The sequence below is a fragment of the Miscanthus floridulus genome, chromosome 13 (genome assembly GCF_019320115.1).
Source record: "Miscanthus floridulus cultivar M001 chromosome 13, ASM1932011v1, whole genome shotgun sequence".
In the NCBI taxonomy this organism is placed as follows: Eukaryota; Viridiplantae; Streptophyta; class Magnoliopsida; order Poales; family Poaceae; genus Miscanthus; species Miscanthus floridulus.
This window is the reverse complement of record NC_089592.1, coordinates 24,585,623-24,611,699: the sequence shown is the minus strand read 5'-3', so window position 1 is coordinate 24,611,699 and position 26,077 is coordinate 24,585,623. Positions and strand designations below refer to the sequence as shown.

General features: G+C 44.2%; 1 long non-coding RNA gene across 1 annotated transcript in view; it reads left to right on the top strand.

Annotated features, from left to right (window-relative positions):
• LOC136500912 (uncharacterized) overlaps positions 1-26,077 on the top strand; it is a 185,893-nt gene that overhangs the window by 49,941 nt on the left and 109,875 nt on the right. The window lies entirely within an intron of this gene.

The following is a 26,077-nucleotide window of genomic DNA, read 5'->3' as shown; positions in this document are numbered from 1 at the left end:
GAAGAAGGCATTGTATGGCTTGAAGCAAGCACCTAGAGCATGGTATGAGAGATTGAGGGACTTCCTACTCTCTAAAGGGTTCATGATGGGCAAGGTTGACACCACTCTTTTCATCAAGAAGATTGGAAAAGATTTATTTGTGTTGCAAATCTATGTTGATGACATCATATTTGGATCAACCAATCAAGACTTTTGTGATGAGTTTGGAAAGATGATGGCTAATGAGTTTGAGATGTCCATGATTGGAGAGTTGAGTTACTTCCTTGGTCTTCAAATCAAGCAATTGAAGAATGGTACATTTGTGAGTCAAGGCAAGTATATCAAGGACATGATCAAGAAGTTTGGCATGAGTGATAGTAAAGTCATTAGCACACCAATGGGAACAAATGGCAACTTGGATAGTGATGCAAGTGGCAATATGGTGGATCAAAAATTGTATCGGTCTATGATTGGAAGCCTACTCTATGTGACCGCATCAAGGCCGGATGTCATGTTTAGTGTATGCATGTGTGCAAGATTTCAAGCCTCACCAAGAGAAAGTCATTTGAAGGCTACTAAAGAGAATATTGAGGTACTTGAAGCATACACAAAATGTTGGTTTGTGGTATCCCAAAGGAGCAAAGTTTGAGCTAGTTGGTTACTCTGACTCGGATTATGCGGGATGCAAGGTTGAAAGAAAGAGCACCTCTGGCACATGTCAATTATTGGGAAGATCACTTGTTTCATGGTCATCAAAGAAGCAAAATAGTGTTGCATTATCAACCGCCAAAGCCAAATACATATCCGTCGGTAGTTGTTGTGCACAAGTACTTTGGATGAAGGCCACTTTGAGTGACTTTGGAATCAAGTTCAAGAAAGTGCCATTGCTATATGACAATGAGAGTGCAATCAAGTTGACCAACAATCCGGTTCAACATGCAAGAACAAAGCACATTGATGTCCGCCACCATTTCATAAGAGATCACCAACAAAAAGGGGACATTTGCATTGAGAGTGTTAGGCACCGAAGATCAACTTGCCGATATATTCACCAAGCCATTGGATGAGAAAAGGTTTTGCAAGCTAAGGAATGAGTTGAACATATTGGATTTCTCAAATATGTGTTGATGCACCCCCCCCCCACTTATATGACATGCCTCTCCTTCGAGCAATCCAAGGTAAAAGTTGATTGGCATGGCATACTATCCTTACTAAGGACATGTTTAGTGCATCTAGACATCTTTCACATTTAATAGGCTCATTCATGAAAATCAAATGAATTTGATGATCATATGGTACCACTATTGCTTCTATGCTTATTTTGATCTAGTGGTAGCATATGACATGTTTGTGGGCTTTGTAAACCTAGTGTTTGATCTAGAAGAATGAGCTCTAAGTGTTTAACTCAACATGGTACAAGATAACCCTTATTTGGAGGTGTGGAAGAAGCTTGTCCTTGGATCAAACCGAGTTAAATATCTTTGGCAAATGATCTAGATTGAACCAAATTTGAGAAAATGATCCTCACCCCATTGATTGACATTGATAATCTCAACCTATCTATTTTTTGAACATTTGTGGTCATTGATGACAAAGGGGGAGAAAAACAAAGATATTAGTGATATTAGTACATGGGGAGAAAAACAAAGATATTAATGTACTAAGATGGTGAAAAGACAACAAAGGGGGAAAGAAATAAAGATATAAGTGATAGGGGGAGAACTTGACATAGGAGGAGAGATATGGCAAGAGATATGACAAAGGAAAGGGATCAATTAAAATTTTGAGCACACAAGTAGGGGGAGCAAGCTCATGAACTTGTATGATGCATTTGAATGTGCATTTCATATGTTTGCTTGCATGACACAAGTTTTAAATTTCAATATTCATGCTTGTGTGGTGTATGCTAGTTATAGGTATGAATGATGAAATGAAAATATAGCATGCATAAGTTTATCTAGTGATTTCATTTCCAAGTGTTTCCAAGTGGTATCAAGCTAACCATGGTGCTAAGGATGGTATAATGGTGCACTCCGATTAGTATCACGCTTCAAAGGTCCATCTTTTATACCTTAGCATCATTTGGTAGACAATGTCTCCTATATTTCCTATCTAAGCATATGTGCAAGCTTCAATCCAAACTCTTAGCACATATGTAGGGGGAGCAATTGCTACCATTTGGGGTTCATGAAACTTGTCCATATCCTTTTACACATGGTAAATATGTTTGGGCAAGTAACATGGATTCAATTGAATTTTAATTCATATCTTTGTGAAAGGGTTGTCATCAATTACCAAAAAGGGGAGATTGAAAGCTCTAGTTTGGTTTTGGTGAATTGATGAAACCCTAAGTGCTAATCTAGTTTATCAAGTGATCATGAGATAGGTAGCACATTCCAAAGTGGTGAAGCAAATGAAGATCATGACATGATGATGGTGATGCCATGGTGATGATCAAGTGCTTGGACTTGAAAAGAAGAAAGAGAAAACAAAAGGCTCAAGGCAAAGGTATAAATGGTAGGAGCTATTTTGTTTTGGTGATCAAGACACTTAGAGAGTGTGATCACATTTAGGTTTGATAGCCATACTATTAAGAGGGATGAAACTCGTATCGGAATGCAGTTATCAAAGTGCCACTAGATGCTCTAACTCATTGCATATGCATTAGGATCTAGTGGAGTGCTAACACCCTTAAAAATGTTTGTGAAAATATGCTAACACACATGTGCACAAGGTGATACACTTGGTGGTTGGCACATTTGAGCAAGGGTTAGAAACTAGTGGTCAGGGTGACGTGCTCCACAAGATCGCGTCAGCCATTGGAGGTGGTGTATCGGTTGCTAAGGCGCAGCTTGGAAGGCTATAGTCGGGCCATGAATGTTGTCTCCACCCATCAATCGAGTTATCCCACACCTCTCATCGAAAGATCGGGAACAAACCCTAGCGGGATCTCATCAGTTGGTAATCAGAGCAAGGTTTATCGGTGAGAGTCTTCCAATCCTTTGTTGTTCTAATTTTTCCTATAGTCCAGAAAAGCCAAAAAAATATAGTAGATTAGTTTTACCCGCGATCCTATAAACCCTTTGAGCCTTTGTTAGCACTGCTTAGTTAGGGCTTGTTGAGTCGTCGGCTACATTGGTTGTGTCGAGTTGCTGGTCTTAGTTTTTGTCCTTTAGAGTTTCGAGTTCTTGTCACGTTCTAGTCACAGCCGTGTGCTAACATATAAACCTTCTGTTGGTTGAATCCAAATACATCCTTGTGTTCAAGACCGAGTAGGAATCTGAGTTTGAGACCGAATTCCATGTGGTGTTGAGTTCGAGTTGGAATCGGTTTTTAGTCCGAATTGACAGCTGCCTCGTTGCTATTGTGAGACCCCTATCCTTCGGAAAAAGTTTGTGTGGTGTGTGACTCTTGTGAAGTCTTTTTGTTTATATAATCAGTTTTGAGGATCCCCAGAAAAAAAGAAAAAAAAGAAAAAAGAAAAAAGAAAAGAAAAAATGGGGGGGCTGTTTGTTGTGCTTCTCCATTGTTTCCGGTGGTGTGTTGTGACCTCCTTTGTGCCCAGGCTCACGTCTCTAGCACGGTCTAGGCTAGGACCAGCACAATACCACCGTTGAACGATTATTTAGCTTGCTTTTGTGACTAACGTGGTGCTAGTACTTCCTTGCTTCAGCCCACCTATAGCTCCACATATTTCGACTACAGCTTGACAGGTGTTGTTGTGGCACCAATACACTTCATTCCACGGTTGCAGACTTGTTGGTTGTCGTTCCCTCCTGTTGAGCAAGGTAAGAATTGGTAAGAGCTTTTGTAACAGGTTGAGAGTGAGCGCCTTGCAGTAGCTACATCCTAATAGCTGTAGGGCTTTTATTTCTTCACCTATTTTCTTGTTGCCCTTGTCTTTTAAACCATGTCAGTATCAGAGGATGTTAACAAGAGGCCACAATCTCCTCGCACCAAGGGCATCATTCAACATTTTACAAGGCAAGTGCAGCTACATACAGAAGGACTTGATCAAGATTTACAGGTGACCAATGACAAGATTAGGCAATTGGAGGCCACCCAACTTGCCTCCACCACCAAGCTTACAGGATTGGAGGCATCTGTTGCTCGTATGGACAGAAGCCTTGCTGCTCTTCTGAAGTGTTTTGATGACTTCCACACGAAAGACAAAGAGCAGCATAATGAAGACAACAAGGACGAAGAGCGACTCAAAGATAATTATGATGATGATTATACTACTGATACTGAACATGATGCTCGTGACCGGCGTCGCCTACGCCATAATCAGTAGAGGTATGGGTGGTCACCGCCGACGTGAGGTATCCAATAATAATGATGCTTTCAATAAGAAAACTATTTTGCTTCCTATAGTCTCCTGAAGCTATTGTGCGTGATGATGTTGCTAAAGCTAAGAAAACTAAATCTGAGATCGATAAAGATGTCAAATATGTTAGTAGTAACAAAGATGAGATAAGATTGAAAGGACATTGCTTGCTTGCTACTAAATTTGATATTAATGAATTGGTTGCTTCCACTTCTGTTGCCTATGCTTTGGTATGCAAGGGTGCTTTGATTTTAGTTCACGATATGCAGCATTCTTTGCCCCCTGCTATTGCTAACATTTTGCAAGAGTTTTCGGATGTTTTTCCAAGTGAGATACCAGCAGGCCTGCCACCAATACGAGGGATTGAGCACCAAATTGATCTTATTCCTGGTGCATCTTTGCCAAACCGTGCACCATACAGGACTAATCCAGAAGAAACGAAGGAAATTCAATGACAAGTGCAAGAACTACTCGACAAAGGTTATGTGCGTGAGTCCCTTAGTCCTTGTGCTATTCCTATCATTTTAGTGCCTAAGAAAGATGGAACATGGCGTATGTGTGTTGATTGTAGAGCTATTAATAATATCACCATTCGATATCGACACCCTATTCCATGATTGGATGATATGCTTGATGAACTGAGTGGTGCTAATGTGTTTTCCAAAGTTGATTTGCGAAGTGGGTACCACCAGATTCGTATGAAATTGGGAGATGAATGGAAAACTGCTTTCAAAACTAAATTTGGTTTATATGAGTGGTTAGTCATGCCTTTTGGATTAACTAATGCACCTAGTACCTTCATGAGGTTAATGAACGAGGTTCTGCGTGCTTTCATTCGAAAATTTGTTGTAGTCTACTTTGATGATATATTGATTTACAGCAAATCTATGGATGAACATCTTGATCACTTACATGCTGTTTTTAATGCTTTACAAGATGCACGTTTATTTGGTAACCTTGAGAAGTGCACCTTTTGCACCGATCGAGTGTCTTTTCTTGGCTATGTTGTGACTCCATAGGGAATTGAGGTTGATCAAGCCAAGGTAGAAGCTATACCGGGATGGCCTGTACCAAAGACTATCACACAAGTATGGAGTTTCCTAGGACTTGCTGGTTTCTATCGCCGATTTGTGAAGGACTTCAGTACCATTGCTGCACCTTTGAATGAGCTTACAAAGAAGGGAGTGCCTTTTTGTTGGGGCAAAGTACAAGAGAACTCCTTCAATATGCTAAAAGATAAGTTGACACATGCACCTCTCCTCCAACTTCCTGATTTTAATAAGACTTTTGAGCTTGAATGTGATGCTAGCGGAATTGGACTGGGTGGTGTTTTGTTACAAGAAGGCAAACATGTTGCGTATTTTAGTGAAAAATTGAGCGGGCCTATTCTAAATTATTCTACATATGATAAGGAATTGTATGCTCTTGTTCGCACATTAGAAACATGGCAGCATTACTTGTGGCCCAAAGAGTTTGTTATTCATTCTGATCATGAGACTTTGAAGCATATTCGTAGTCAAGGGAAATTGAACCGTAGACATGCTAAGTGGGTTGAATTTATTGAATCTTTTCCTTATGTTATTAAGCACAAGAAAGGGAAAGAGAATATTATTGCTGATGCTTTGTCTAGGAGATATACCTTGCTGAATCAACTTGATTACAAAATCTTTGGATTAGAAACAATTAAGGACCAATACATTAATGATGCTAATTTTAAAGATGTGTTGCTGCATTGTAAAGATGGGAAAGGTTGGAACAAATTCATCTTTAGTGATGGGTTTGTGTTTAGAGCTAACAAGCTATGCATTCCAGCTAGCTCCGTTCGTTTGTTGTTGCTGTAGGAAGCGCATGGAGGTGGCTTGATGGGGCATTTTGGAGCTAAGAAAACGGAGGACATACTTGCTCGGTCATTTCTTTTGGGCAAAGATGAGAAGAGATGTGGAGAGGTTTGTTGCTCGTTTCACGACATGTCAAAAGGCTAAGTCACGGTTAAATCCACACGGTTTGTATTTGCCTCTACATGTTCCTAGTGCCCCTTGGGAAGATATTTCTATAGATTTTGTATTGGGTTTGCCAAGGACTAGGAAGGGACATGATAGTGTTTTTGTGGTTGTTGATAGATTTTCTAAGATGGCATATTTCATACCCTGTCATAAAATGGATGATGCAACTCATATTGCTGATTTGTTCTTTCGAGAAATTGTTCGTTTGCATGGTGTGCCCAACACAATTATTTCTGATCGTGATGCTAAATTTCTTAGTCATTTTTGGAAGACATTATGGGGAAAACTGGGGACTAAGCTTTTGTTTTCTACTACATGTCATCCCCAAACCGATAGTCAAACTGAAGTTGTCAATAGAACTTTGTCTACTATGTTAAGGGCTTGTTTTAAAGAAGAACATTAAGATGTGGGAAGATTGTTTGCCTCATATTGAATTTTCTTATAATCGTTCACTGCATTCTACTACAAAGATGTGCCCATTTCAGATTGTCTATGGTTTCTTGCCTCGTGCTCCTATTGATTTGATGCCTTTGCCATCTTCTGAAAAACTAAATTTTGATGCTACTAAGCGTGTTGAATTGATGTTAAAACTGCATGAAACAACTAAAGAAAACATAGAGCGTATGAATGCTAAATATAAGTTTGCTGGTGATAAAGGTAGAAAGGAACTAATATTTGAACCTAGAGATTTAGTTTGGTTGCACTTGAGAAAGGATAGGTTTCTTGATTTCAGAAAGTCTAAATTGATGCCTAGGGCTGATGGACCATTTAAAGTGTTAGAGAAAATTAATGATAATGCATATAAACTCGATCTGCCTACAGAATTTGGGGTTAGTCCCACATTCAACATTGCAGATTTGAAGCCATATTTGGGAGAAGAAGACGAGCTTGAGTCGGGGATGTCTCAAATGCAAGAAGAGGAGGATGATGAGGACATCAACACCAACGATACATCCACACTGACACGAGTACCAGTTTCTGGTCCTATTACTCACGCCCGTGCTCGTCACATTAATCATCAAGTAAGTTCACTCTTGAGTTCCTGTCCATCATATTTAGACCATGGAGATGCGTGCACTCTTGTTTTGGTTAGGAACCAGAGAGAGGACCGAAAGGGACAAGGATTCGCGGAGGCTGAATTCGGACTCCAGGATAGCTGCAACTTGTGATGGTCACCACGGTCGCATATGAACTCGGATTGGGCCGTTCAAGTACTTCATGGAATCCTTATGAAGTCTATTTTCATATGGATCTAGAATCAAGTCCATATCTGTTTTGAGGCGGCCGCAATGACTGAATTACGACTGAGAGCTTGTCTATCCAAAGGTGTTGCGTCACCTTAGTTTGGTCCAATGGGCCATGTATCAAGTTGGGTCCATAAGGGACACGTCCTAGGGTTGGAGAACGACCCCAACACCCCCTGGTCGTCCTTCCACCTTCATATACTCCTTAGCCGCTATCAAGAATGGTCGGGTTTTGTTTAGATCAAGTTTAGCTCTCGCTACTTGCTTGTAAGCGCGCGTGCTGGATCAGCTGCCCGTCTTCTTGTCTTCGGAACCCCACCTTAATTGAGATTGAGTTTGAAACTTTCATCTACATCTAGTAATTCAGTAGTTGCTATACTTGTTCTTGCTAGTTCTTCGATTGCTTGCTAGGACGAGTGCCCTAGTGGTCAGGTGACGCGCTCCACAAGATCGCGGCAGCCATTGGAGGTGGTGTATCGGTTGCTAAGGCATAGCTTGGAAGGCTATAGTTGGGCCGTGAACGTCGTCCCCACCCATCAATCGAGTTATCCCACACCTCTCATCGAAAGATCGGGAACAAACCCTAGCGGGATCTCATCGCCAGTTGGAGTCATAGGGGGGAGTACGCAGGGTAGGGGACCCGACAGCTTCGGCCTCTTCTATAGGGCAAACCTTACAACCGGTGCGATTCTGGGTGGCTTACCCTCAGATAGGGCTCGCCCGTTGAAAATCCGTCGGAAGAGGTCTGCAGCTCCATCCCGAGGAAGGTCTCATAGACGGTGATGAAGCTGGCTATGTGCAGTACCCCAGTCGGGTTGAGGTGCTGCAACTGTAGGCCCCACTCATTGAGGAGCCCATGTAGGAACTAGTGCGTAGAATATCCAAGCCCACGCTCGTGAAAGGCAAGGAAGGAGACGACCTCATCAACCTGAGGGTGCGGAACAACCTTCCTCGGCGCAGGAGCCCTCTAGTGTGCCACCTCCTTTGATGGGAGCAACCCCTTCACAACAAAGGTGGCTAGCACCTCCTCATCCACGTTGGAAGGCCTCTAGTTCAACATCACACCTTGGATTTACGAATGAATCTGTGAGTTTTCTCTCTCCCTTGCTCTGCTCTCCTCTCTCCTAGAAACCGCTGCGACATACGAACAGGCTTGGCGAAAAGAAGGAAGGACAAATAGTAGCAGTTGAAGAAAGGTGAAAGAACAAGAGGAAAACCCTCTCCCTTCTGCCAATTTAATGCGGAAAGGCATGCGGCGGGACATGGCCCTAGATGACAGGATGCGGCCTTCCCGATGAAATGTCGCTTGGCTATCGAGACGTGGCCTGGGCAGGGCCCCACCACTACCACAACCTAGGCATGGGAAACAAGGTGTAACCACACACAAATGACCCTTTGCCTTCCCAGGCAGGGTTTGGAGGGGCCCACCGATAGAATCTCCATCAAGGAGAGGGCAATAGGTGACCCGAGTCGATCGGACGACTCGGGCGGCTGCCGAGAGACAGGTAAGGAGTAGTGGGATGACCCATGTAGGTTATGCCAACCCCGTCAGGAATGACGGACATGAATCCCACTCGGACATATCCGATAGGAGCTCCTCGAACCCATCACTCGAGCCATCGAGGTAACTTTACCAACTCCCATTCTACTTTCCCAGTGCATGAGCATTCATTCATCCATCCTCATACATGCATTCATACACTCAGTCACATATTCATCCACACATTCATCCCATACATCCAAGCATTGCATATGCTATTGTTGCATCACAATGCTTCGCGTTGCGTCATGAAGCAGTAGTCATCTTATTCGATATAAGCGACAACCGATTGGGGTTTGAAGGCTGGCCCGCAAAGGGATTGAGACTACCTCACGTCAAATAGAGCTAGGGGAGAAAACACAGATGAGCCCCAGCAGCCCTTGCCTGATCTACTTAGAAGGGGACAGAGTCATCTTGACTTTCTTGTTCGATCCTAACCTCGAGCCAAGCCCACAAAATCTCCATCTAGGGAGGCTAGTGGGCCACCTGAGTCGGTCTCCAAAATGACTCAGGCATCTACTAGTGGAATGCCACATGAGGGCTATGCCAACCCCATCATGAACGACAGACCTAGATTCCACATGGACATACCCATTAGCGAGCTCGCTGAGCGAGACACTCGAGCCATCGAGGCAAGTGTTGTTGGCTCAACCCCTCTGGTTGAGGAAACCATGGACGAGGTGACGCATAAAACTCGGTCGACCCCTATCGAGCCTAACGGGGCCCAGGGCTCGAGCTGTCAGGTCCCTACTTAGGAACCCAACCAACCGCATAGGTTTCGGTCGGAACAGACATGGGCGAACACCCCGACCGAAAGTAACACAAGAGTCCACAGCCCCAGAAAGGAGTACCAAAGTGCTCAGCCTCTGATTGACTCTCTAGCTGGCTAGAGGCTTGGGGGCTACACCCACCTTTGTCTTACCCGACCATTGGGTTCATGCTCCGTCTTGCCTGACCCCAAGGCCGTGGGCTCCGTCTCGCCCAACCCTGAGGCTGCGGGTTCCATCTTGCTCGACCCATGGGATCGCGCTCTGTCTTGCCTGACTATTGGGTTCACACTCCATCTCGCCTGACCCTTGGGTTCGCGCTCCGTCTCGCCCGACCCTTGGGTTCATGCTCTGTCTCACCCAACCCCAAGGCCATGGGCTCCATCTCGCCCGACCCCTCAGGTTTGAGCTCTGTGTGTGAACAGCCCTTCATGGCTTCACAGAAGCCCCAAAGGGGCTTGGGGGCTCCTGTTTGGTTCATAAACCCAGGGTCCATAATGGACCCGCTTCCCTACAAAACCTGGTCCAGCAGGTGGCACAGCGACAACTCGCGCCTAGGTCGGCCCAGATACATAATGATAGGCCAAGACCATGATTCGATCCCCGACCAGAAGGTTTGGCCAAGGTGGGACCAGAGTCTAACTTCAACCAAGGATACATCAGACCTCTTCTCGATGTTCTTTCCCGACCAACATGGTCGGGATCGACTGGGAACGACTGACCGAGGACGCCCACTCTATGAGGGCCTAGGGATCAGGTGGAGCAGATAAGGTAAGGCACTCAAATCCACCGCAATACCGAGGACTATACCCTACCATGCCCTACTGAAAGCTCTAGTTTGGTTTTAGTGAATTCATGAAACCCTAAGTGCTAACCTAGTTTATCAAGTGATCATGAGATAGGTAGCACATTCCAAAGTGGTGAAGCAAATAAAGATCATGACATGATGATGGTGATGCCATGGTGATGATCAAGTGCTTGGACTTGAAAAGAAGAAAGAGAAAAACAAAAGACTCAAGGCAAAGGTATAACTAGTAGGAGCTATTTTGTTTTGGTGATCAAGACACTTAGAGAGTGTGATCACATTTAGGTTCGATAGCCATACTATTAAGAGGGATGAAACTCGTATCGGAATGCAGTTATCAAAGTGCCACTACATGCTCTAACTCATTGCATATGCATTTAGGATCTAGTGGAGTGCTAACACCCTTAAAAATGTTTGTGAAAATATGCTAACACACATGTGCACAAGGTGATACACTTGGTGGTTGGCACATTTGAGCAAGCGTTAGAAACTTCACCGGCGGAGTGTCCGCCCATAGAGTGTGGATAGTCCGACGGTGTGACCAGCGCCCTAAACTCAGGTGAACATGGTCACTATAAGTGACTGGACGCTGGTCTCTGAAGGGCCGGCGCGTCCGGTCAGTAGCAGTAGAAGAAGCGCAGCGTCGGTCGTCGACTGGACGCTGGTGCTGAAATGACTGGACGCTGGCTGCCTGCATCCGGTCACACTGACATAGTCATGCACAGGGGAAATGCCAAGTGACCGGACACTGGGTGAGTCCGGTCGAGCATGACCGGACGCATCCGGTTGTGAAAAATCATTTTTGGATGCTTACTGGAAATGACCGGACGCTGAGGTCCAACGTCCGGTCACTTTGAGCTGCTGCGTCTGGTCGTCACTTGACCATTGAGATCGGGCAATCAACATTTGAAGAGAGGGGACACGTGGCACTGCATCAGCAGTGACCGGATGCTGAGGTCCAGCGTCCAGTCAATATGACCGGAGCATCCGGTCACCCCATGTTGTGCCTAGTGAAGGGGTACAACGGCTCTATTTCATGGGGGCTTCTATTTAAGCCCCATGGCCAGCTCAAGCTCACTCTCTTGGCCATTTACATTGACATAGCAACCTTGTGAGCTTAGTCAAAGCCCTCCCACTCATCTTCATCATTGATTCATCATCTTTGTGAGATTGGGAGAGAATCCAAGTGCATTGCTTGAGAGTTTTCTTCTAGAGGCACTTGGTGTTCGTGTTTCGCCGCAGGATTCACTTGTTACTCTTGGTGGTTGCCGCCACCTAGATGGCTTGGAGCAGCAAGGATCGTCGAGCGGAGGGTGGTGATTGTCTCCGGCTCCGATCGTGGTGATTGTGAGGGGTTCTTGACCTTTCCCCGGCGGAGAGTCAAAAGGTACTCTAGTGAATTGCTCGTGGCTTGTGTGTTCCTCATCTTGTGTTGGTTGTGCGGCACCCTATTAAGGGTATGGCAGTGTGATGCCAATTAGCTCATGAACCTCTAAGTGAGTGAATCGCCACAACGAGGAGTAGCTTGCCGGCAAGCAAGTGAACCTCGGTAAAAATCATTGTGTTTATCATTTGATTCCGAGGTGATTGATCTTCATTGGTATTCATTCTTGTGATTGATTGGCTCCTTCCTCGACATGGCGGTATTAACAAATTGCTCACTCTCATTACTTTACCACAAACTAGTTGTCAAGCTCTTTAGTGTAGCTAGTTGTGAGAGCTTGTTAGTTTGGTTAGTGTGGCTCTTTAGTTAGCTTTTGAGAGCACACTAACTTAGTGTAGTGTCATAGCTATTGTGTGGATAGAAACTATATAAACTAGAATTGTGGTAGGTGGCTTGCTTTTTAGTAGCCTAGCGCAACACTTGCTTCGCCTCATAATTGTCTAACTGGTTTGTTTAGTGTTGTTGTAGAAATTTTTAATAGGCTATTCACTCCCCTCTAGCCATTAGGACCTTTCAAGTGGTATCAGAGCCGAAGTCACCGTGATTTGAGACTTAACAACCTTCGGTGTAAAAATGGCTCAAATCAACAACACAAAGAAGCCACCCCAATTTGATGGCTCGAACTATCCCTATTGGAAGGCTAAGATGACGACTTATATCAAGTCAATCAATAGGAAGGTTTGGAAGGTGGTAGAGACAAAGATTGAGATTGAAGATGAAGAGGCTCCCACCGCCGCTGAAGAAATACTACTCCAAAATAATGACATTGCTCTTAGTGCCATCCATGATGCTTTGGATGAAAGAACATTTGAGCAAATCAAGAATATTGAGAGAGCTCATGAGGCATGATAGAAATTGGAGGAATCATTTGAGGGCACTCAAGCCATGAAGGGTGCAAAGGCATACATTCTCAAAGAAAAGTTTGCAAGCTTCAAGATGAAGGAGGATGAGAGTGTGCCAGAGATGTTCCAAAGGCTTCAAGTGCTTGTCAATGATCTCAAAGCACTTGGAGAAGAGGTGAAGGACAAGGACTTCTCCCACAAGTTCTTGAGATGTTTGCCTTCAAGATTTGGCACATTGGTCACTATTCTAGTGAGGAGTGGTTTGGACACCATGACACCAAACCAAGTGTTGGGAGATATAATGACCGATGATACATATAGAGATGATGATGAGAAAGAAGAAAAGGAGAAGAAGGATGAGAAGAAGAGCGTGGCATTCAAGGCCACATCATCCAAGGGCAAGGCAAAGCAAGAAACATCAAGTGAAGATGATGGCTCATGGGATGATGATGATGATGAGAAGATGGCTCTCTTTGTAAAGAAATTTGGTAAGTTCATGATGAAGAAAGGGTACTGTGCTAGAAGAAAGAATTCTTCATCCAAGAACAAGGAAGAGTCAAGAAGGTGCTTCAAATGTGGAAGCACAGATCATCTTGTTGCTCAATGTCCATACAATAGTGACAATGATGATGACAACAAGAAGAACAAGAAGGACAAAAAGGAAAAGAAAGAGAAGAAGGACAAGATGACCTTCAAGAAGAAGAAGGGTGGTTCATATGTGGTCACTTGGGATAGTGATGCCTCCTCAAGTGATGATGATGATGATAGTGATGATGACAAGACCACCAAGAAGAAGGCACTTGCAAGCATTGCTATCAATGAGAAGCCTTCTCTCTTTGACACTCCATCATGCTTCATGGCTAAGGCCACTAAGGTACAAACTTGTGATGATGATGGAAGTGATGATGAACATGATAATGAAAATGACAGTGATAGTGATGATGATGAACCTACTAAAGATGAATTATTTGACATGCTAGAAGATGCTAAAGAACACTTTGACATTAAGAGAAGGGAATGCAAGAGCTTGAATAAGGAGGTAAAAGCCCTTAAGCAAGCCCTTGATGAGCTCAAAGCAACTCATGAGAGGCTAGAGGAAGCCCATGAGAAGCTTGGCAAGGCTCACAAGAAGCTTGAAAAAGCTCATTCCTCTTTGCTTGATGAGCAAAATAAAAAGAAGCATGTTGAAACTTGCAACATAGGCTTAACTTGTGATATAATTGATGAATCATTATCTATGCCTATAATTGTTGCTCCCACAAACCCTTCTTGTAGTACTTCTACTTCCACCTCATCTAGTAGTGATGGTTTCACTTGTGATGCCTCACTAATGGTTGAGAATGAGAACCTCAAGAAGGAGGTCAACAAGCTCACTCACACTTTGGCTAAGGCCTATGGTGGTGAGGACCGCTTGCTTATGTGCTTGGGTAGCCAAAGAGCATCTCTCTACAAAGAGGGATTGGGCTATACCCCCAAGAAAGGCAAGGCGGCCTTTGCTCCTCACAAGACTAGTTTTGTGAAGAACAATGGTCGGTTTTGCACTAGTTGCAAGCAAGTTGGTCATAAAGAGCATGAGTGCAAGACCAAGAGCAAAAATGCTAATGTATCCTCCATTAAGCTTAACTCTTTCTATGTGCTTACTAAGGGTACAAATGGTGTAAAGGCTAAGTTCATTGGTAAACCATGGATGGGCTCAAAGAAGAAAGCCATTTGGGTACCAAAGAGCTTAGTAACTAACCTTCAAGGACCCAAGCAAGTTTGCGTACCTAAAAAGAATTGATCTTCTTTTGTAGGTTAATTACAAAGCCAAAGGAAGGCATTGGGTTCTTGATAGTGGGAGCACTCAACACATGACCGGTGATGCAAGAATGTTCAACTCAATCAACACCAATGGCAATGATGGTTATGATAGTATCACATTTGGTGACAATGGCAAAGGCAAAGTCAAAGGGCTTGGTAAGATTGTAATATCCAATGACATGAGCATTTCCAATGTGTTGCTAGTAGAGAGCTTGAACTTCAACTTGCTATCTGTGGCTCAATTGTGTGATCTTGGATTCAAATGCATATTTGGGGTAGATGATGTAGAGATCATAAGGTAGATGGCTCTAACTTGATCTTCAAAGGCTTTAGATATGAGAATCTATACTTGGTTGATTTCAATGCTAGTGAAGCTAGATTATCTACATGCTTGTTCACTAAGTCTAGCATGGGTTGGTTATGGCATAGAAGGCTTGGTCATGTTGGAATGAAACAATTGAATAGATTGGTTAAGCATGACTTGGTTAGAGGCTTGAAAGATGTTGTGTTTGAAAAGGATAAGCTTTGTAGCTCTTGTCAAGCTGGAAAACAAATTGGAAACACCCATCCTAAGAAAAGCATGATGAGCACTAGTAAAGCATTTGAGTTATTGCATATGGACTTATTTGGGCCAAAACAATACACTAGCATTGGTGGAAATAAATATGGCTTTGTGATAGTGGATGATTATACTAGATACACATGGGTATTCTTTCTAATGGACAAAAGTGATGTGTTTGCAACATTCAAATCATTTGTCAAGGGCATTCACAATGAGTTTGAAACAACCATCAAGAGAGTTAGAAGTGACAATGGTAGCACTAGAATTGATGAGTTGTGTGATGAATTTGGAATTAGACATCAATTCTTGGACAAGTACACTCCACAATCAAATGGCCTTGTTGAGAGGAAGAATAGAACACTCATTGATATGGCAAGGTCTATGCTTAGTGAGTACAATGTGAGTCAATCTTTTTGGGATGAAGCTATCAACACGGCTTGCTATTGTAGCAACTGCCTCTATTGTCACCCATTAAAAGAGAAGACACCATATGAGCTCTTGAATGGTAGAAAGCCCAACATTGCATATTTTTGGGTCTTTGGTTGCAAATGCTATATCTTGAAGAAAGGCACTAGATTGGGCAAGTTTGATAAGAAATGTGATGAAGGATTCCTACTTGGCTACTCCACTACAAGCAAAGCATATAGAGTTTGGAATTTGGATAGTGGTACTCATGAGGAAGTTCATGATGTTGAATTTGATGAAACCAAGGGTTCACAAGAAGAGAATGATAACTTGGAAGATATTAGAGGCATTCAACTTTCAAATGCCATGAAGAACATGGATATTGGTGAATTGAGGCCTAGGTAAGTGAATGATGATGAAGATGATCAAGTGCAAGTGCTCTCTAACTCAAATGTGCAAGATGATACAACTCAAGCAAGTGGTTCTCATGACAATGAACAAGATCAAGTGGCTAGCACATCATCTCAACCTAATGATCATGCAAGTGCAAGCAATCAAGTTCCAATCCTTCAACCAACCAATATTGTAAAGGATCATCCATTAGACACTATCATTGGTGATATTTCTAGAGGTGTACAAACAAGATCAAGATTGGCATCATTTTGTGAGCATTTCTCATTTGTGTCATCCATTGAACCAAAGAAGATAGATGAAGCATTGAAGGATGTTGATTGGGTGAATGCTATGCATGAAGAATTGAATAATTTCACAAGAAATCAAGTATGGGAATTAGTAGAGAGACCAAAGGGACATAATATGATTGGAACCAAATGGGTCTTTAGAAACAAGCAAGATCAAGATGGGATAGTAGTAAGGAACAAAGCAAGATTAGTAGCACAAGGCTATACACAAGTTGAAGGTCTTGACTTTGGAGAAACATATGCCCCGGTTGCTAGATTGGAAGCAATTAGAATCTTGCTAGCCTATGCTTGTGCCCACAACATCAAGCTCTATCAAATGGATGTCAAGAGTGCATTTCTCAATGGTTACATCAATGAAGAAGTATATGTTGAGCAACCTCCCGGTTTTGAAGATGACAAGAAGCCCAACCATGTGTACAAGTTGAAGAAGGCATTGTATGGCTTGAAGCAAGCACCTAGAGCATGGTATGAGATATTAAGGGACTTCCTACTCTCTAAAGGGTCCATGATGGGCAAGGTTGACACCACTCTCTTCATCAAGAAGATTGGAAAAGATTTGTTTGTGTTGCAAATCTATGTTGATGACATCATATTTGGATCAACCAATCAAGACTTTTGTGATGAGTTTGAAAAGATGATGGCTAATGAGTTTGAGATGTCCATGATTGGAGAGTTGAGTTACTTCCTTGGTCTTCAAATCAAGCAATTGAAGAATGGTACATTTGTGAGTCAAGGCAAGTATATCAAGGACGTGATCAAGAAGTTTGGCATGAGTGATAGTAAAGTCATTAGCACACCAATGGGAACAAAAGGCAACTTGGATAGTGACGCAAGTGGCAATATGGTGGATCAAAAATTGTATCGGTCTATGATTGGAAGCCTACTCTATGTGACCGCATCAAGGCCGGATGTCATGTTTAGTGTATGCATGTGTGCAAGATTTCAAGCCTCACCAAGAGAAAGTCATTTGAAGGCTACAAAGAGAATATTGAGGTACTTGAAGCATACACAAAATGTTGGTTTACGGTATCCCAAAGGAGCAAAGTTTGAGCTAGTTGGTTACTCTGACTCGGATTATGCGGGATGCAAGGTTGAAAGAAAGAGCACCTCTGGCACATGTCAATTATTGGGAAGATCACTTGTTTCATGGTCATCAAAGAAGCAAAATAGTGTTGCAGTATCAACCGCCAAAGCCAAATACATATCCGTCGGTAGTTGTTGTGCACAAATACTTTGGATGAAGGCCACTTTGAGTGACTTTGGAATCAAGTTCAAGAAAGTGCCATTGCTATATGACAATGAGAGTGCAATCAAGTTGACCAACAATCCGGTTCAACATGCAAGAACAAAGCACATTGATGTCCGCCACCATTTCATAAGAGATCACCAACAAAAAGGGGACATTTGCATTGAGAGTGTTAGCACCGAAGATCAACTTGCCGATCTATTCACCAAGCCATTGGATGAGAAAAGGTTTTGCAAGCTAAGGAATGAGTTGAACATATTGGATTTCTCAAATATGTATTGATGCACCCCCCCCCCCACTTATATGACATGCCTCTCCTTCGAGCAATCCAAGGTAAAATTTGATTGGCATGGCATATATACTTACTAAGGACATGTTTAGTGCATCTAGACATCTTTCACATTTAATAGGCTCATTAATGAAAATCAAATTAATTTGATGATCATATGGTACCACTATTGCTTCTATGCTTATTTTGATCTAGTGGTAGCATATGACATGTTTGTGGGTTTGTAAACCTAGTGTTTGATCTAGAAGATGAGCTCTAAGTGTTTAACTCAACATGGTACAAGATAACCCTTATTTGGAGGTGTGGAGAAGCTTGTCCTTGGATCAAACCGAGTTAAATATCTTTGGCAAATGATCTAGATTGAACCAAATTTGAGAAAATGATCCTCACCCCCATTGATTGACATTGATAATCTCAACCTATCTATTTTTTGAACATTTGTGGTCATTGATGACAAAGGGGGAGAAAAACAAAGATATTAGTGATATTAGTACATGGGGAGAAAAACAAAGATATTAATGTACTAAGATGGTGAAAAGACAACAAAGGGGGAAAGAAATAAAGATATAAGTGATAGGGGGAGAACTTGATATAGGAGGAGAGATATGGCAAGAGATATGACAAAGGAAAGGGATCAATTAAAATTTTGAGCACACAAGTAGGGGGAGCAAGCTCATGAACTTGTATGATGCATTTGAATGTGCATTTCATATGTTTGCTTGCATGACACAAGTTTTAAATTTCAATATTCATGCTTGTGTGGTGTATGCTAGTTATAGGTATGAATGATGAAATGAAAATATAGCATGCATAAGTTTATCTAGTGATTTCATTTCCAAGTGTTTCCAAGTGGTATCAAGCTAACCATGGTGCTAAGGATGGTATAATGGTGCACTCCGATTAGTATCACACTTCAAAGGTCCATCTTTTATACCTTAGCATCATTTGGTAGACAATGTCTCCTATATTTCCTATCTAAGCATATGTGCAAGCTTCAATCCAAACTCTTAGCACATATGTAGGGGGAGCAATTGCTACCATTTGGGGTTCATGAAACTTGTCCATAACCTTTTACACATGGTAAATATGTTTGGGCAAGTAACATGGATTCAATTGAATTTTAATTCATATCTTTGTGAAAGGGTTGTCATCAATTACCAAAAAGGGGGAGATTGAAAGCTCTAGTTTGGTTTTGGTGAATTGATGAAACCCTAAGTGCTAATCTAGTTTATCAAGTGATCATGAGATAGGTAGCACATTCCAAAGTGGTGAAGCAAATGAAGATCATGACATGATGATGGTGATGCCATGGTGATGATCAAGTGCTTGGACTTGAAAAGAAGAAAGAGAAAAACAAAAGGCTCAAGGCAAAGGTATAAATGGTAGGAGCTATTTTGTTTTGGTGATCAAGACACTTAGAGAGTGTGATCACATTTAGGTTTGATAGCCATACTATTAAGAGGGATGAAACTCGTATCGGAATGCAGTTATCAAAGTGCCACTAGATGCTCTAACTCATTGCATATGCATTTAGGATCTAGTGGAGTGCTAACACCCTTAAAAATGTTTGTGAAAATATGCTAACACACATGTGCACAAGGTGATACACTTGGTGGTTGGCACATTTGAGCAAGGGTTAGAAACTTCACCGGCGGAGTGTCCGCCCATAGAGTGCGGATAGTCCGACGGTGTGACCAGCGCCCTAAACTCAGGTGAACATGGTCACTATAAGTGACTGGACGCTGGTCTCTGAAGGGCCGGCGCGTCCGGTCAGTAGCAGCAGAAGAAGCACAGCGTCGGTCGTCGACTGGACGCTGGTGCTGAAATGACTAGATGCTGGCTGCCTGCATCCGGTCACACTGACATAGTTATGCACAGGGGAAATGCCAAGTGACCGGACACTGGGTGAGTCCGGTCGAGCATGACCGGACGCGTCCGGTTGTGAAAAATCATTTCTGGATGCTTACTAGAAACGACTAGACGCTGAGGTCCAGCGTCTGGTCACTTTGAACTGCTACGTTCGGTTGTCACTTGACCATTGAGATCGAGCGATCAACATTTGAAGAGAGGGGACACGTGGCACGCATCGTGTGACCGGATGCTAAGGTCCAGCGTTCGGTCAATATGACCGGAGCGTCCGGTCACCCCGTGTTGTGCCCAGTGAAGGGGTACAGCGGCTCTATTTTGTGGGGGCTTCTATTTAAGCCCCATGGCCGGCTCAAGCTCACTCTCTTGGCCATTTACATTGACATAGCAACCTTGTGAGCTTAGCCAAAGCCCTCCCACTCATCTTCATCATTGATTCATCATCTTTGTGAGATTGGGAGAGAATCCAAGTGCATTGCTTGAGTGTTTGCATCTAGAGGCACTTGGTGTTCGTATTTTACTGTGGGATTTGCTTGTTACACTTGGTGGTTGCCGCCACCTAGATGGATTGGAGCAGCGAGGATCGTCGAGCGGAGGGTGGTGATTGTCTCCGGCTCCGATCGTGGTGATTGTGAGGGGTTCTAGACCTTTCCCCGGCGGAGAGCCAAAAGGTACTCTAGTGAATTGCTCATGGCTTGTGTGATCCTCATCTTGTGTTGGTTATGCGGCACCCTATTGAGGGTTTGGCGTGTGATGCCAATTAGCTTGTGAACCTCCAAGTGAGTGAATCGCCACAACGAGGAGTAGCTTGCCGGCAAGCAAGTGAACCTTGGTAAAAATCATTATGTTCATCATTTGATTTCAAGGTGATTGGTCTTCATTGGTATTCATTCTTGTGATTGATTGGCTCCTTCCTCGACACAACGGTATTAACAAATTGCTCACTCTCATTACTTTACCACAAACTAGGTGTCAAGCTCTTTAGTGTAGCTAGTTGTGAGAGCTTGTTAGTTTGGTTAGTATGGTTGTTTAGTTAGCTTTTGAGAGCACACTAACTTAGTGTAGTGTCATAGCTATTGTGTGGATAGAAACTATATAAACTAGAATTGTGGTAGGTAGCTTGCTTTTTAGTAGGCTAGTGCAACAATTGCTTCGCCTCATAATTGTCTAACCGGTTGTTAAGTGTTGTTGTAGAAATTTTTAATAGGCTATTCACCCCCCCTCTAGCCATTAGGACCTTTCACCTATGCACCTGCAGGACGGTGCCACCAGGCCATGCCACACGGGCACTATACAACCTTCCAGATGCGTCAGAGCGCAAACAGTATTGTAGGCGCCGACGTTTGTCGTACTAGGCGAACACGGAGCCTACCAGATGTGTCCATACATAAATAGTATTGTAGCCACCGATGACCGTCTTGTACCCAACAGCGTGGGCAACAAGACTAGGTAGCACACGTATACACTCTCTTTCTTTATCTCTAACTTGTAAGGCCATCCCTTTCAACTATAAAAGGGGATGCGCTCTCTCCCAACAAAAAAAGGCTAGAGGACTCGAGCACTCAAGGACCTGAGAACTTGAATAGCTCAATAGCTCTAGAACTCAAAAGCTACACAGAGCATACGCTTCAATACCTAGCGCATGTTAGAGCACCCGTCACTCTCTTCCATTCGGTTCAGAGTCTGATCGGGCCTTTAACACCCCCTTCTTATTTCTACTTGTTTGTAACCCCACAATAAACTTTGAGCACCTAGGCTTAGGAATAAAGTCACCGACTGACTAAAACTGGACGTAGGGCACGTTGCCTGAACCAGTATAAATCCTATATCATTGAGTGCTAGGCCACATCCGATCACAACGCACGACAAAACTATAAATATTTACTTGTTGGTCATTTTTCGCACCGACAGTTTGCGCCGTCCGTGGGGAAGACGTCATGCGTTCACGCTTTTGATCATCAGATGGCCCACCTTTCCTCCATCTTCGGCATGGTGGGCTCGAGCGATATGATTCACTTTGGCTCGCTAGAGTTTCCGATGCTCCCATCTGTTGGGATGTGGGTTCCTCCTGTCTTTGAGCCGCTCCAGACTTTCTTCTTTGGAAGCCTAGACTTCATCGCCGACCAGCTTGGCGTACTCTGCCTCCGTGAGGAGACGCTCGTCCCGGTGTCTACTGGAGGTGGAGCGCCCTCCACCGGCCTCGGGCCACTCGACGACCTCAACATCGAGACACTTGCGCTTCACCTCGAGCCCATGTTGGGCTCAAACCCCACGATGAGTGATGTACATATTGTTCTTTACTCACCATTTAACACCTTCCATCGACTCTCCGGAGGGACCCCGCTATCCCCACCGTGACCATCGTGCGACCGGTTCCCTATGGCTTTGTGTCCCTCATGGACGTGTGCACGCAGGGGCTCCGAAGGATGCTGACGCCGCATCCTCTCATGTCTGAGTTAGTGGGAATGGCGGGCTATGCTCCCACCTCCTTCCATGACCTCATCGATGATGAGGTCGAAAGCGACGGCACCAGCATTGATGATGTCGTGGCACCTGGCCACCCTCTATCCCAGGAGTGCGCTATGGCGGATGCCTCAGGACAACCACCGGTGGTAGTGGAGTCTCTACAGACTCACACCCCTCTGGACCCCCGTGCGAAGGCCCTGGCACATGTGTAGGAGCATGGCAAGGAGTTACGACAAAGGCGGCAGAGCCAGCTGCCACCTGCACTAGCGCACTCGGTGCAGCACGCCACGCCACATGCGCATAACCCAGTGAGAAGCGCTCGGGGTCGCCCCTGTCAGGTCCAGCGTAACATCCTGGACAGAGGGAACGATCCCCTTAGTTTGCTTGGGCTAGCCAGAACATCGCTGCTATGGCGATGCTTCTGTGCCGGCCTCCCCGAGCCTATTGACCCCTAGGAGCAGGCAATCCACTGGAACCTTCGGGCGCTGGTGGAGACCGCCGCCGTTCAACAAGTGAAGAGCTTCGCTTCACGACGATGGCTCGTAGCTTCTTCCCGAAATAGGGGACTGGGGCTGAACCAGTCAAATTGCTCCGTCCACTCACCACTGCAGTTGTCGAGCGTGGGGCAGGAAGCCACGGCTGCACGGCAGCTCGACCCGGCGCCCGCTCCACACTGACCACCTGTGCGTGAACGGCTCGGGCCAAACCATGACGCTCGCAGCGGCATCAACAATCGACGCCACGCCCGGCACGATGATGACGTCCATCGAGTGGCGACGAGAGCAGGCGGCACTGGGCCCTAGCCTGACCATCGAGGAGTGCGAGGACTCGCACCCCAGGCATGGTGGACGACCAAACGACCAGAGCCCTAGCCCGGATGGCCTAGGACCATGGGCCTTTGGTCGTCGCATCTAGAAAGCGTCGTTCCCACAACACTTCCGACTGCCCACCAACATCGCCAGGTACACCGGGGAGACGAACCCCGGTATATAGCTTGAAGTCTTTCGGCTCGCCTGTCAAGCCAGAGGAGTGGATGATTCCAGTACCTCCCCATCTGCGTGGAGGAGCATGTTTGAGCATGGCTCGAATTCCTTCCGCCTGACAGCATCCGCGACTGGGCGGATCTCAGTAGGGTCTTCGTCGAAAATTTCCAGGGGACGTATGTCGATCCTAGGAATTCCTGGGACCTCAAGAGTTGTCAACAGGAGCCCAACGAGTTCCTACAAGATTACATCCATAGGTTCTCAAAGCGGAGCAATTCTCTTCCTGATGTCGTCGATGAATCTCCCTCTGAAACGATGAATCTCCCTCTCTGTCCCCTATATGGGAATCGATCTGTCATTCGATTTGATATGTGATTTGTTCATGCCCCCCTCTCTACGACGTGGATGAATCGATGTGTGATGTGTTGATCTCTCCCTCTCTCCACCTGCACAGGGCTCAACACGAATGTGGCCGGTGGCCATGGCACGGGCAGGGACTGACGGCATGGGCGGGGCTGCTATTTTCTTCTTTTTTTGTTTTGTGAAAATTGGTATCACTAGGTGAGCAACCAGTAGTAAATGGTCAGATCTATTATTGTAGATTGCTCATTGCCTGATAAAAAAATCTGGCAATGAAGACCGGTTTGGAACCATCAGTAAATGTCATTTCTGGGGTAGTGTAATTAAGTTCAAAATGGTTTGACATACCAGTATATTAAAGCTACATTCTTTCTATGAATATTCTCCGTCCACCGTGCTCTTGCTGCTCGCTTGGGAGTTCATGGCTAGCTAGAACGTGCGTGGATGACCAGCCATCAGCGTACGGTACCTTGGCCATTCATTTTGCATCGAGATCTGGGCAGCTGATTTTGTATAGTGCTGGGCAGCTAATTTTGTAACTGTCTGTGCGTTGTGGTGCCTGCATGTAAAGCGTTTGTACCTGGAAGTGAATGTACGTATGTGTTGCTTAGGTATATTGGCTGATGAGGCGATGAGTAGGAGTCTGGGCCCTGGCGTCGAATTTCTTTTGTGGTGTGTGTGACCTGCAGAAAATGACATGAGTTACTGGTGGATGGCGAAAAGAACGACATTAGTGGCTTGCTAAGCTTATTGTTACGTGTCGGCAGCTGCAGCTCTGCGTTTAAAACGTGAAGCATATTGATGTCCAAAAATGAGTGGACAACATTCATTCCGTGCAACAAGTAATAGTAGTACTAAGCTAGTGGCAGCTAAACCATACATGGCAACTGAGGCAAAGATGGAGATTCAAGCAGCTCCACAGGACGAGGACGTGCATCACAGCAAGTAGGATAATCAACGACGAGCTCGTTTGAGTAGCACAATGATGGTCAGCGTACCCTACACCCACAGCATCGAAATAGTGTTAAGAGGCAAGTCGCTAAAGCAAGAGATTACCGATAAACAATATTAGACTGTAAAACTTTGTCAAACAACACTAGTAAGCAATTCAATGCGTTATCCGAATAGCTAGTTGGTAAAGAGACGTTGGTTGGTAAAACTGTATACCAACGCCATTTACAATGACTGAAAGGAGGAATCGGCAAAGATCTGTGCTGATGGATGGTATGTCAGTATATAGTGGCTTACTGACTCTAACAAATTTGTTACTTTTGGGCTATGATATAGTAGCCGTAGACTAGTAGCTCATTTGGTCGAGTTTTTTACGGTGTCTATGACTATACAAATTATCATATGTTTCGCTAATTGTTCTTTCAATAATAGACGATATATCAGTCGACAGTGAAATAACGACTATGACACCATTGTTGATATTTACATTATTTTTTAATTGCGTGTTATAAGGATAGCTTATACACGTGGTACCTTATAAAGGTGAGATGAGAAGAAGTGCGTGACTTGTATTGTATTTTGAAAAAAAAATACAACCTTACACCATCGGCATTCAGGTGCCTACTTGCTGCTTTTGCTTGTTCCGTTAGGCCGATAATTTATAGAAAATAGTGTCAGCATTTATGATTTCAAAAAGGTATCCTCTCAAAATATAGTTCATAACTTATATAATGGTACATATTTAATATGATAAATATTAGTATTTTTTTATATAAATTTGGTTACACTAGTACAAAATATACAATCATTGTTGGTTCCTTTGGAACCGACAGTGATAATACATAACTACCGGTTCGTGGCTGATATTACAACCAGCAAGGATGGTGGGCTTCTACTGCCAGATATTGCCACTAACCAATAATGATAGTATTACTGCCGGATTTTCACATTAGCTAGCAGTATTCCTAGTACTCAAACCAGAATTTCATCTCAATTCATATAAGTTCCTTCATGTCGGTCATGTCTCTCTCTCTCTCTCTCTCCCCCTATATCCTCTCCTTCCTGTTCCCCTTCTCTCCTACATCGTGGCAACGGCGGCCCTAGCACGCAGGCCCTAGCAGAGACACGCTCCCTGGCACGCATGGCTGCGGCAGCAGTGTAGGTGCACGGCTACTGATACGGTGAATCTCCCTCTTTGTCCCTTAGATGGGAATCGATCTGTCATTCGATTTGATATGTGATTTGTTCATGTCCCCCTCTCTATGACGTGGATGAATCGATGTGTGATGTGTTGATCTCTCCCTCTCTCCACCTACACAGGGCTCAACACGAATGTGGCCGGTGGCCACGGCACGGGCAGGGACTGACGGCACGGGCGGGGCTGCTATTTTCTTCTTTTTTTGTTTTGTGAAAATTGGTATCACTAGGTGAGCAACCAGTAGTAAATGGTCAGATCTATTATTGTTGATTGCTCATTGCCTGATAAAAAAATCTGGC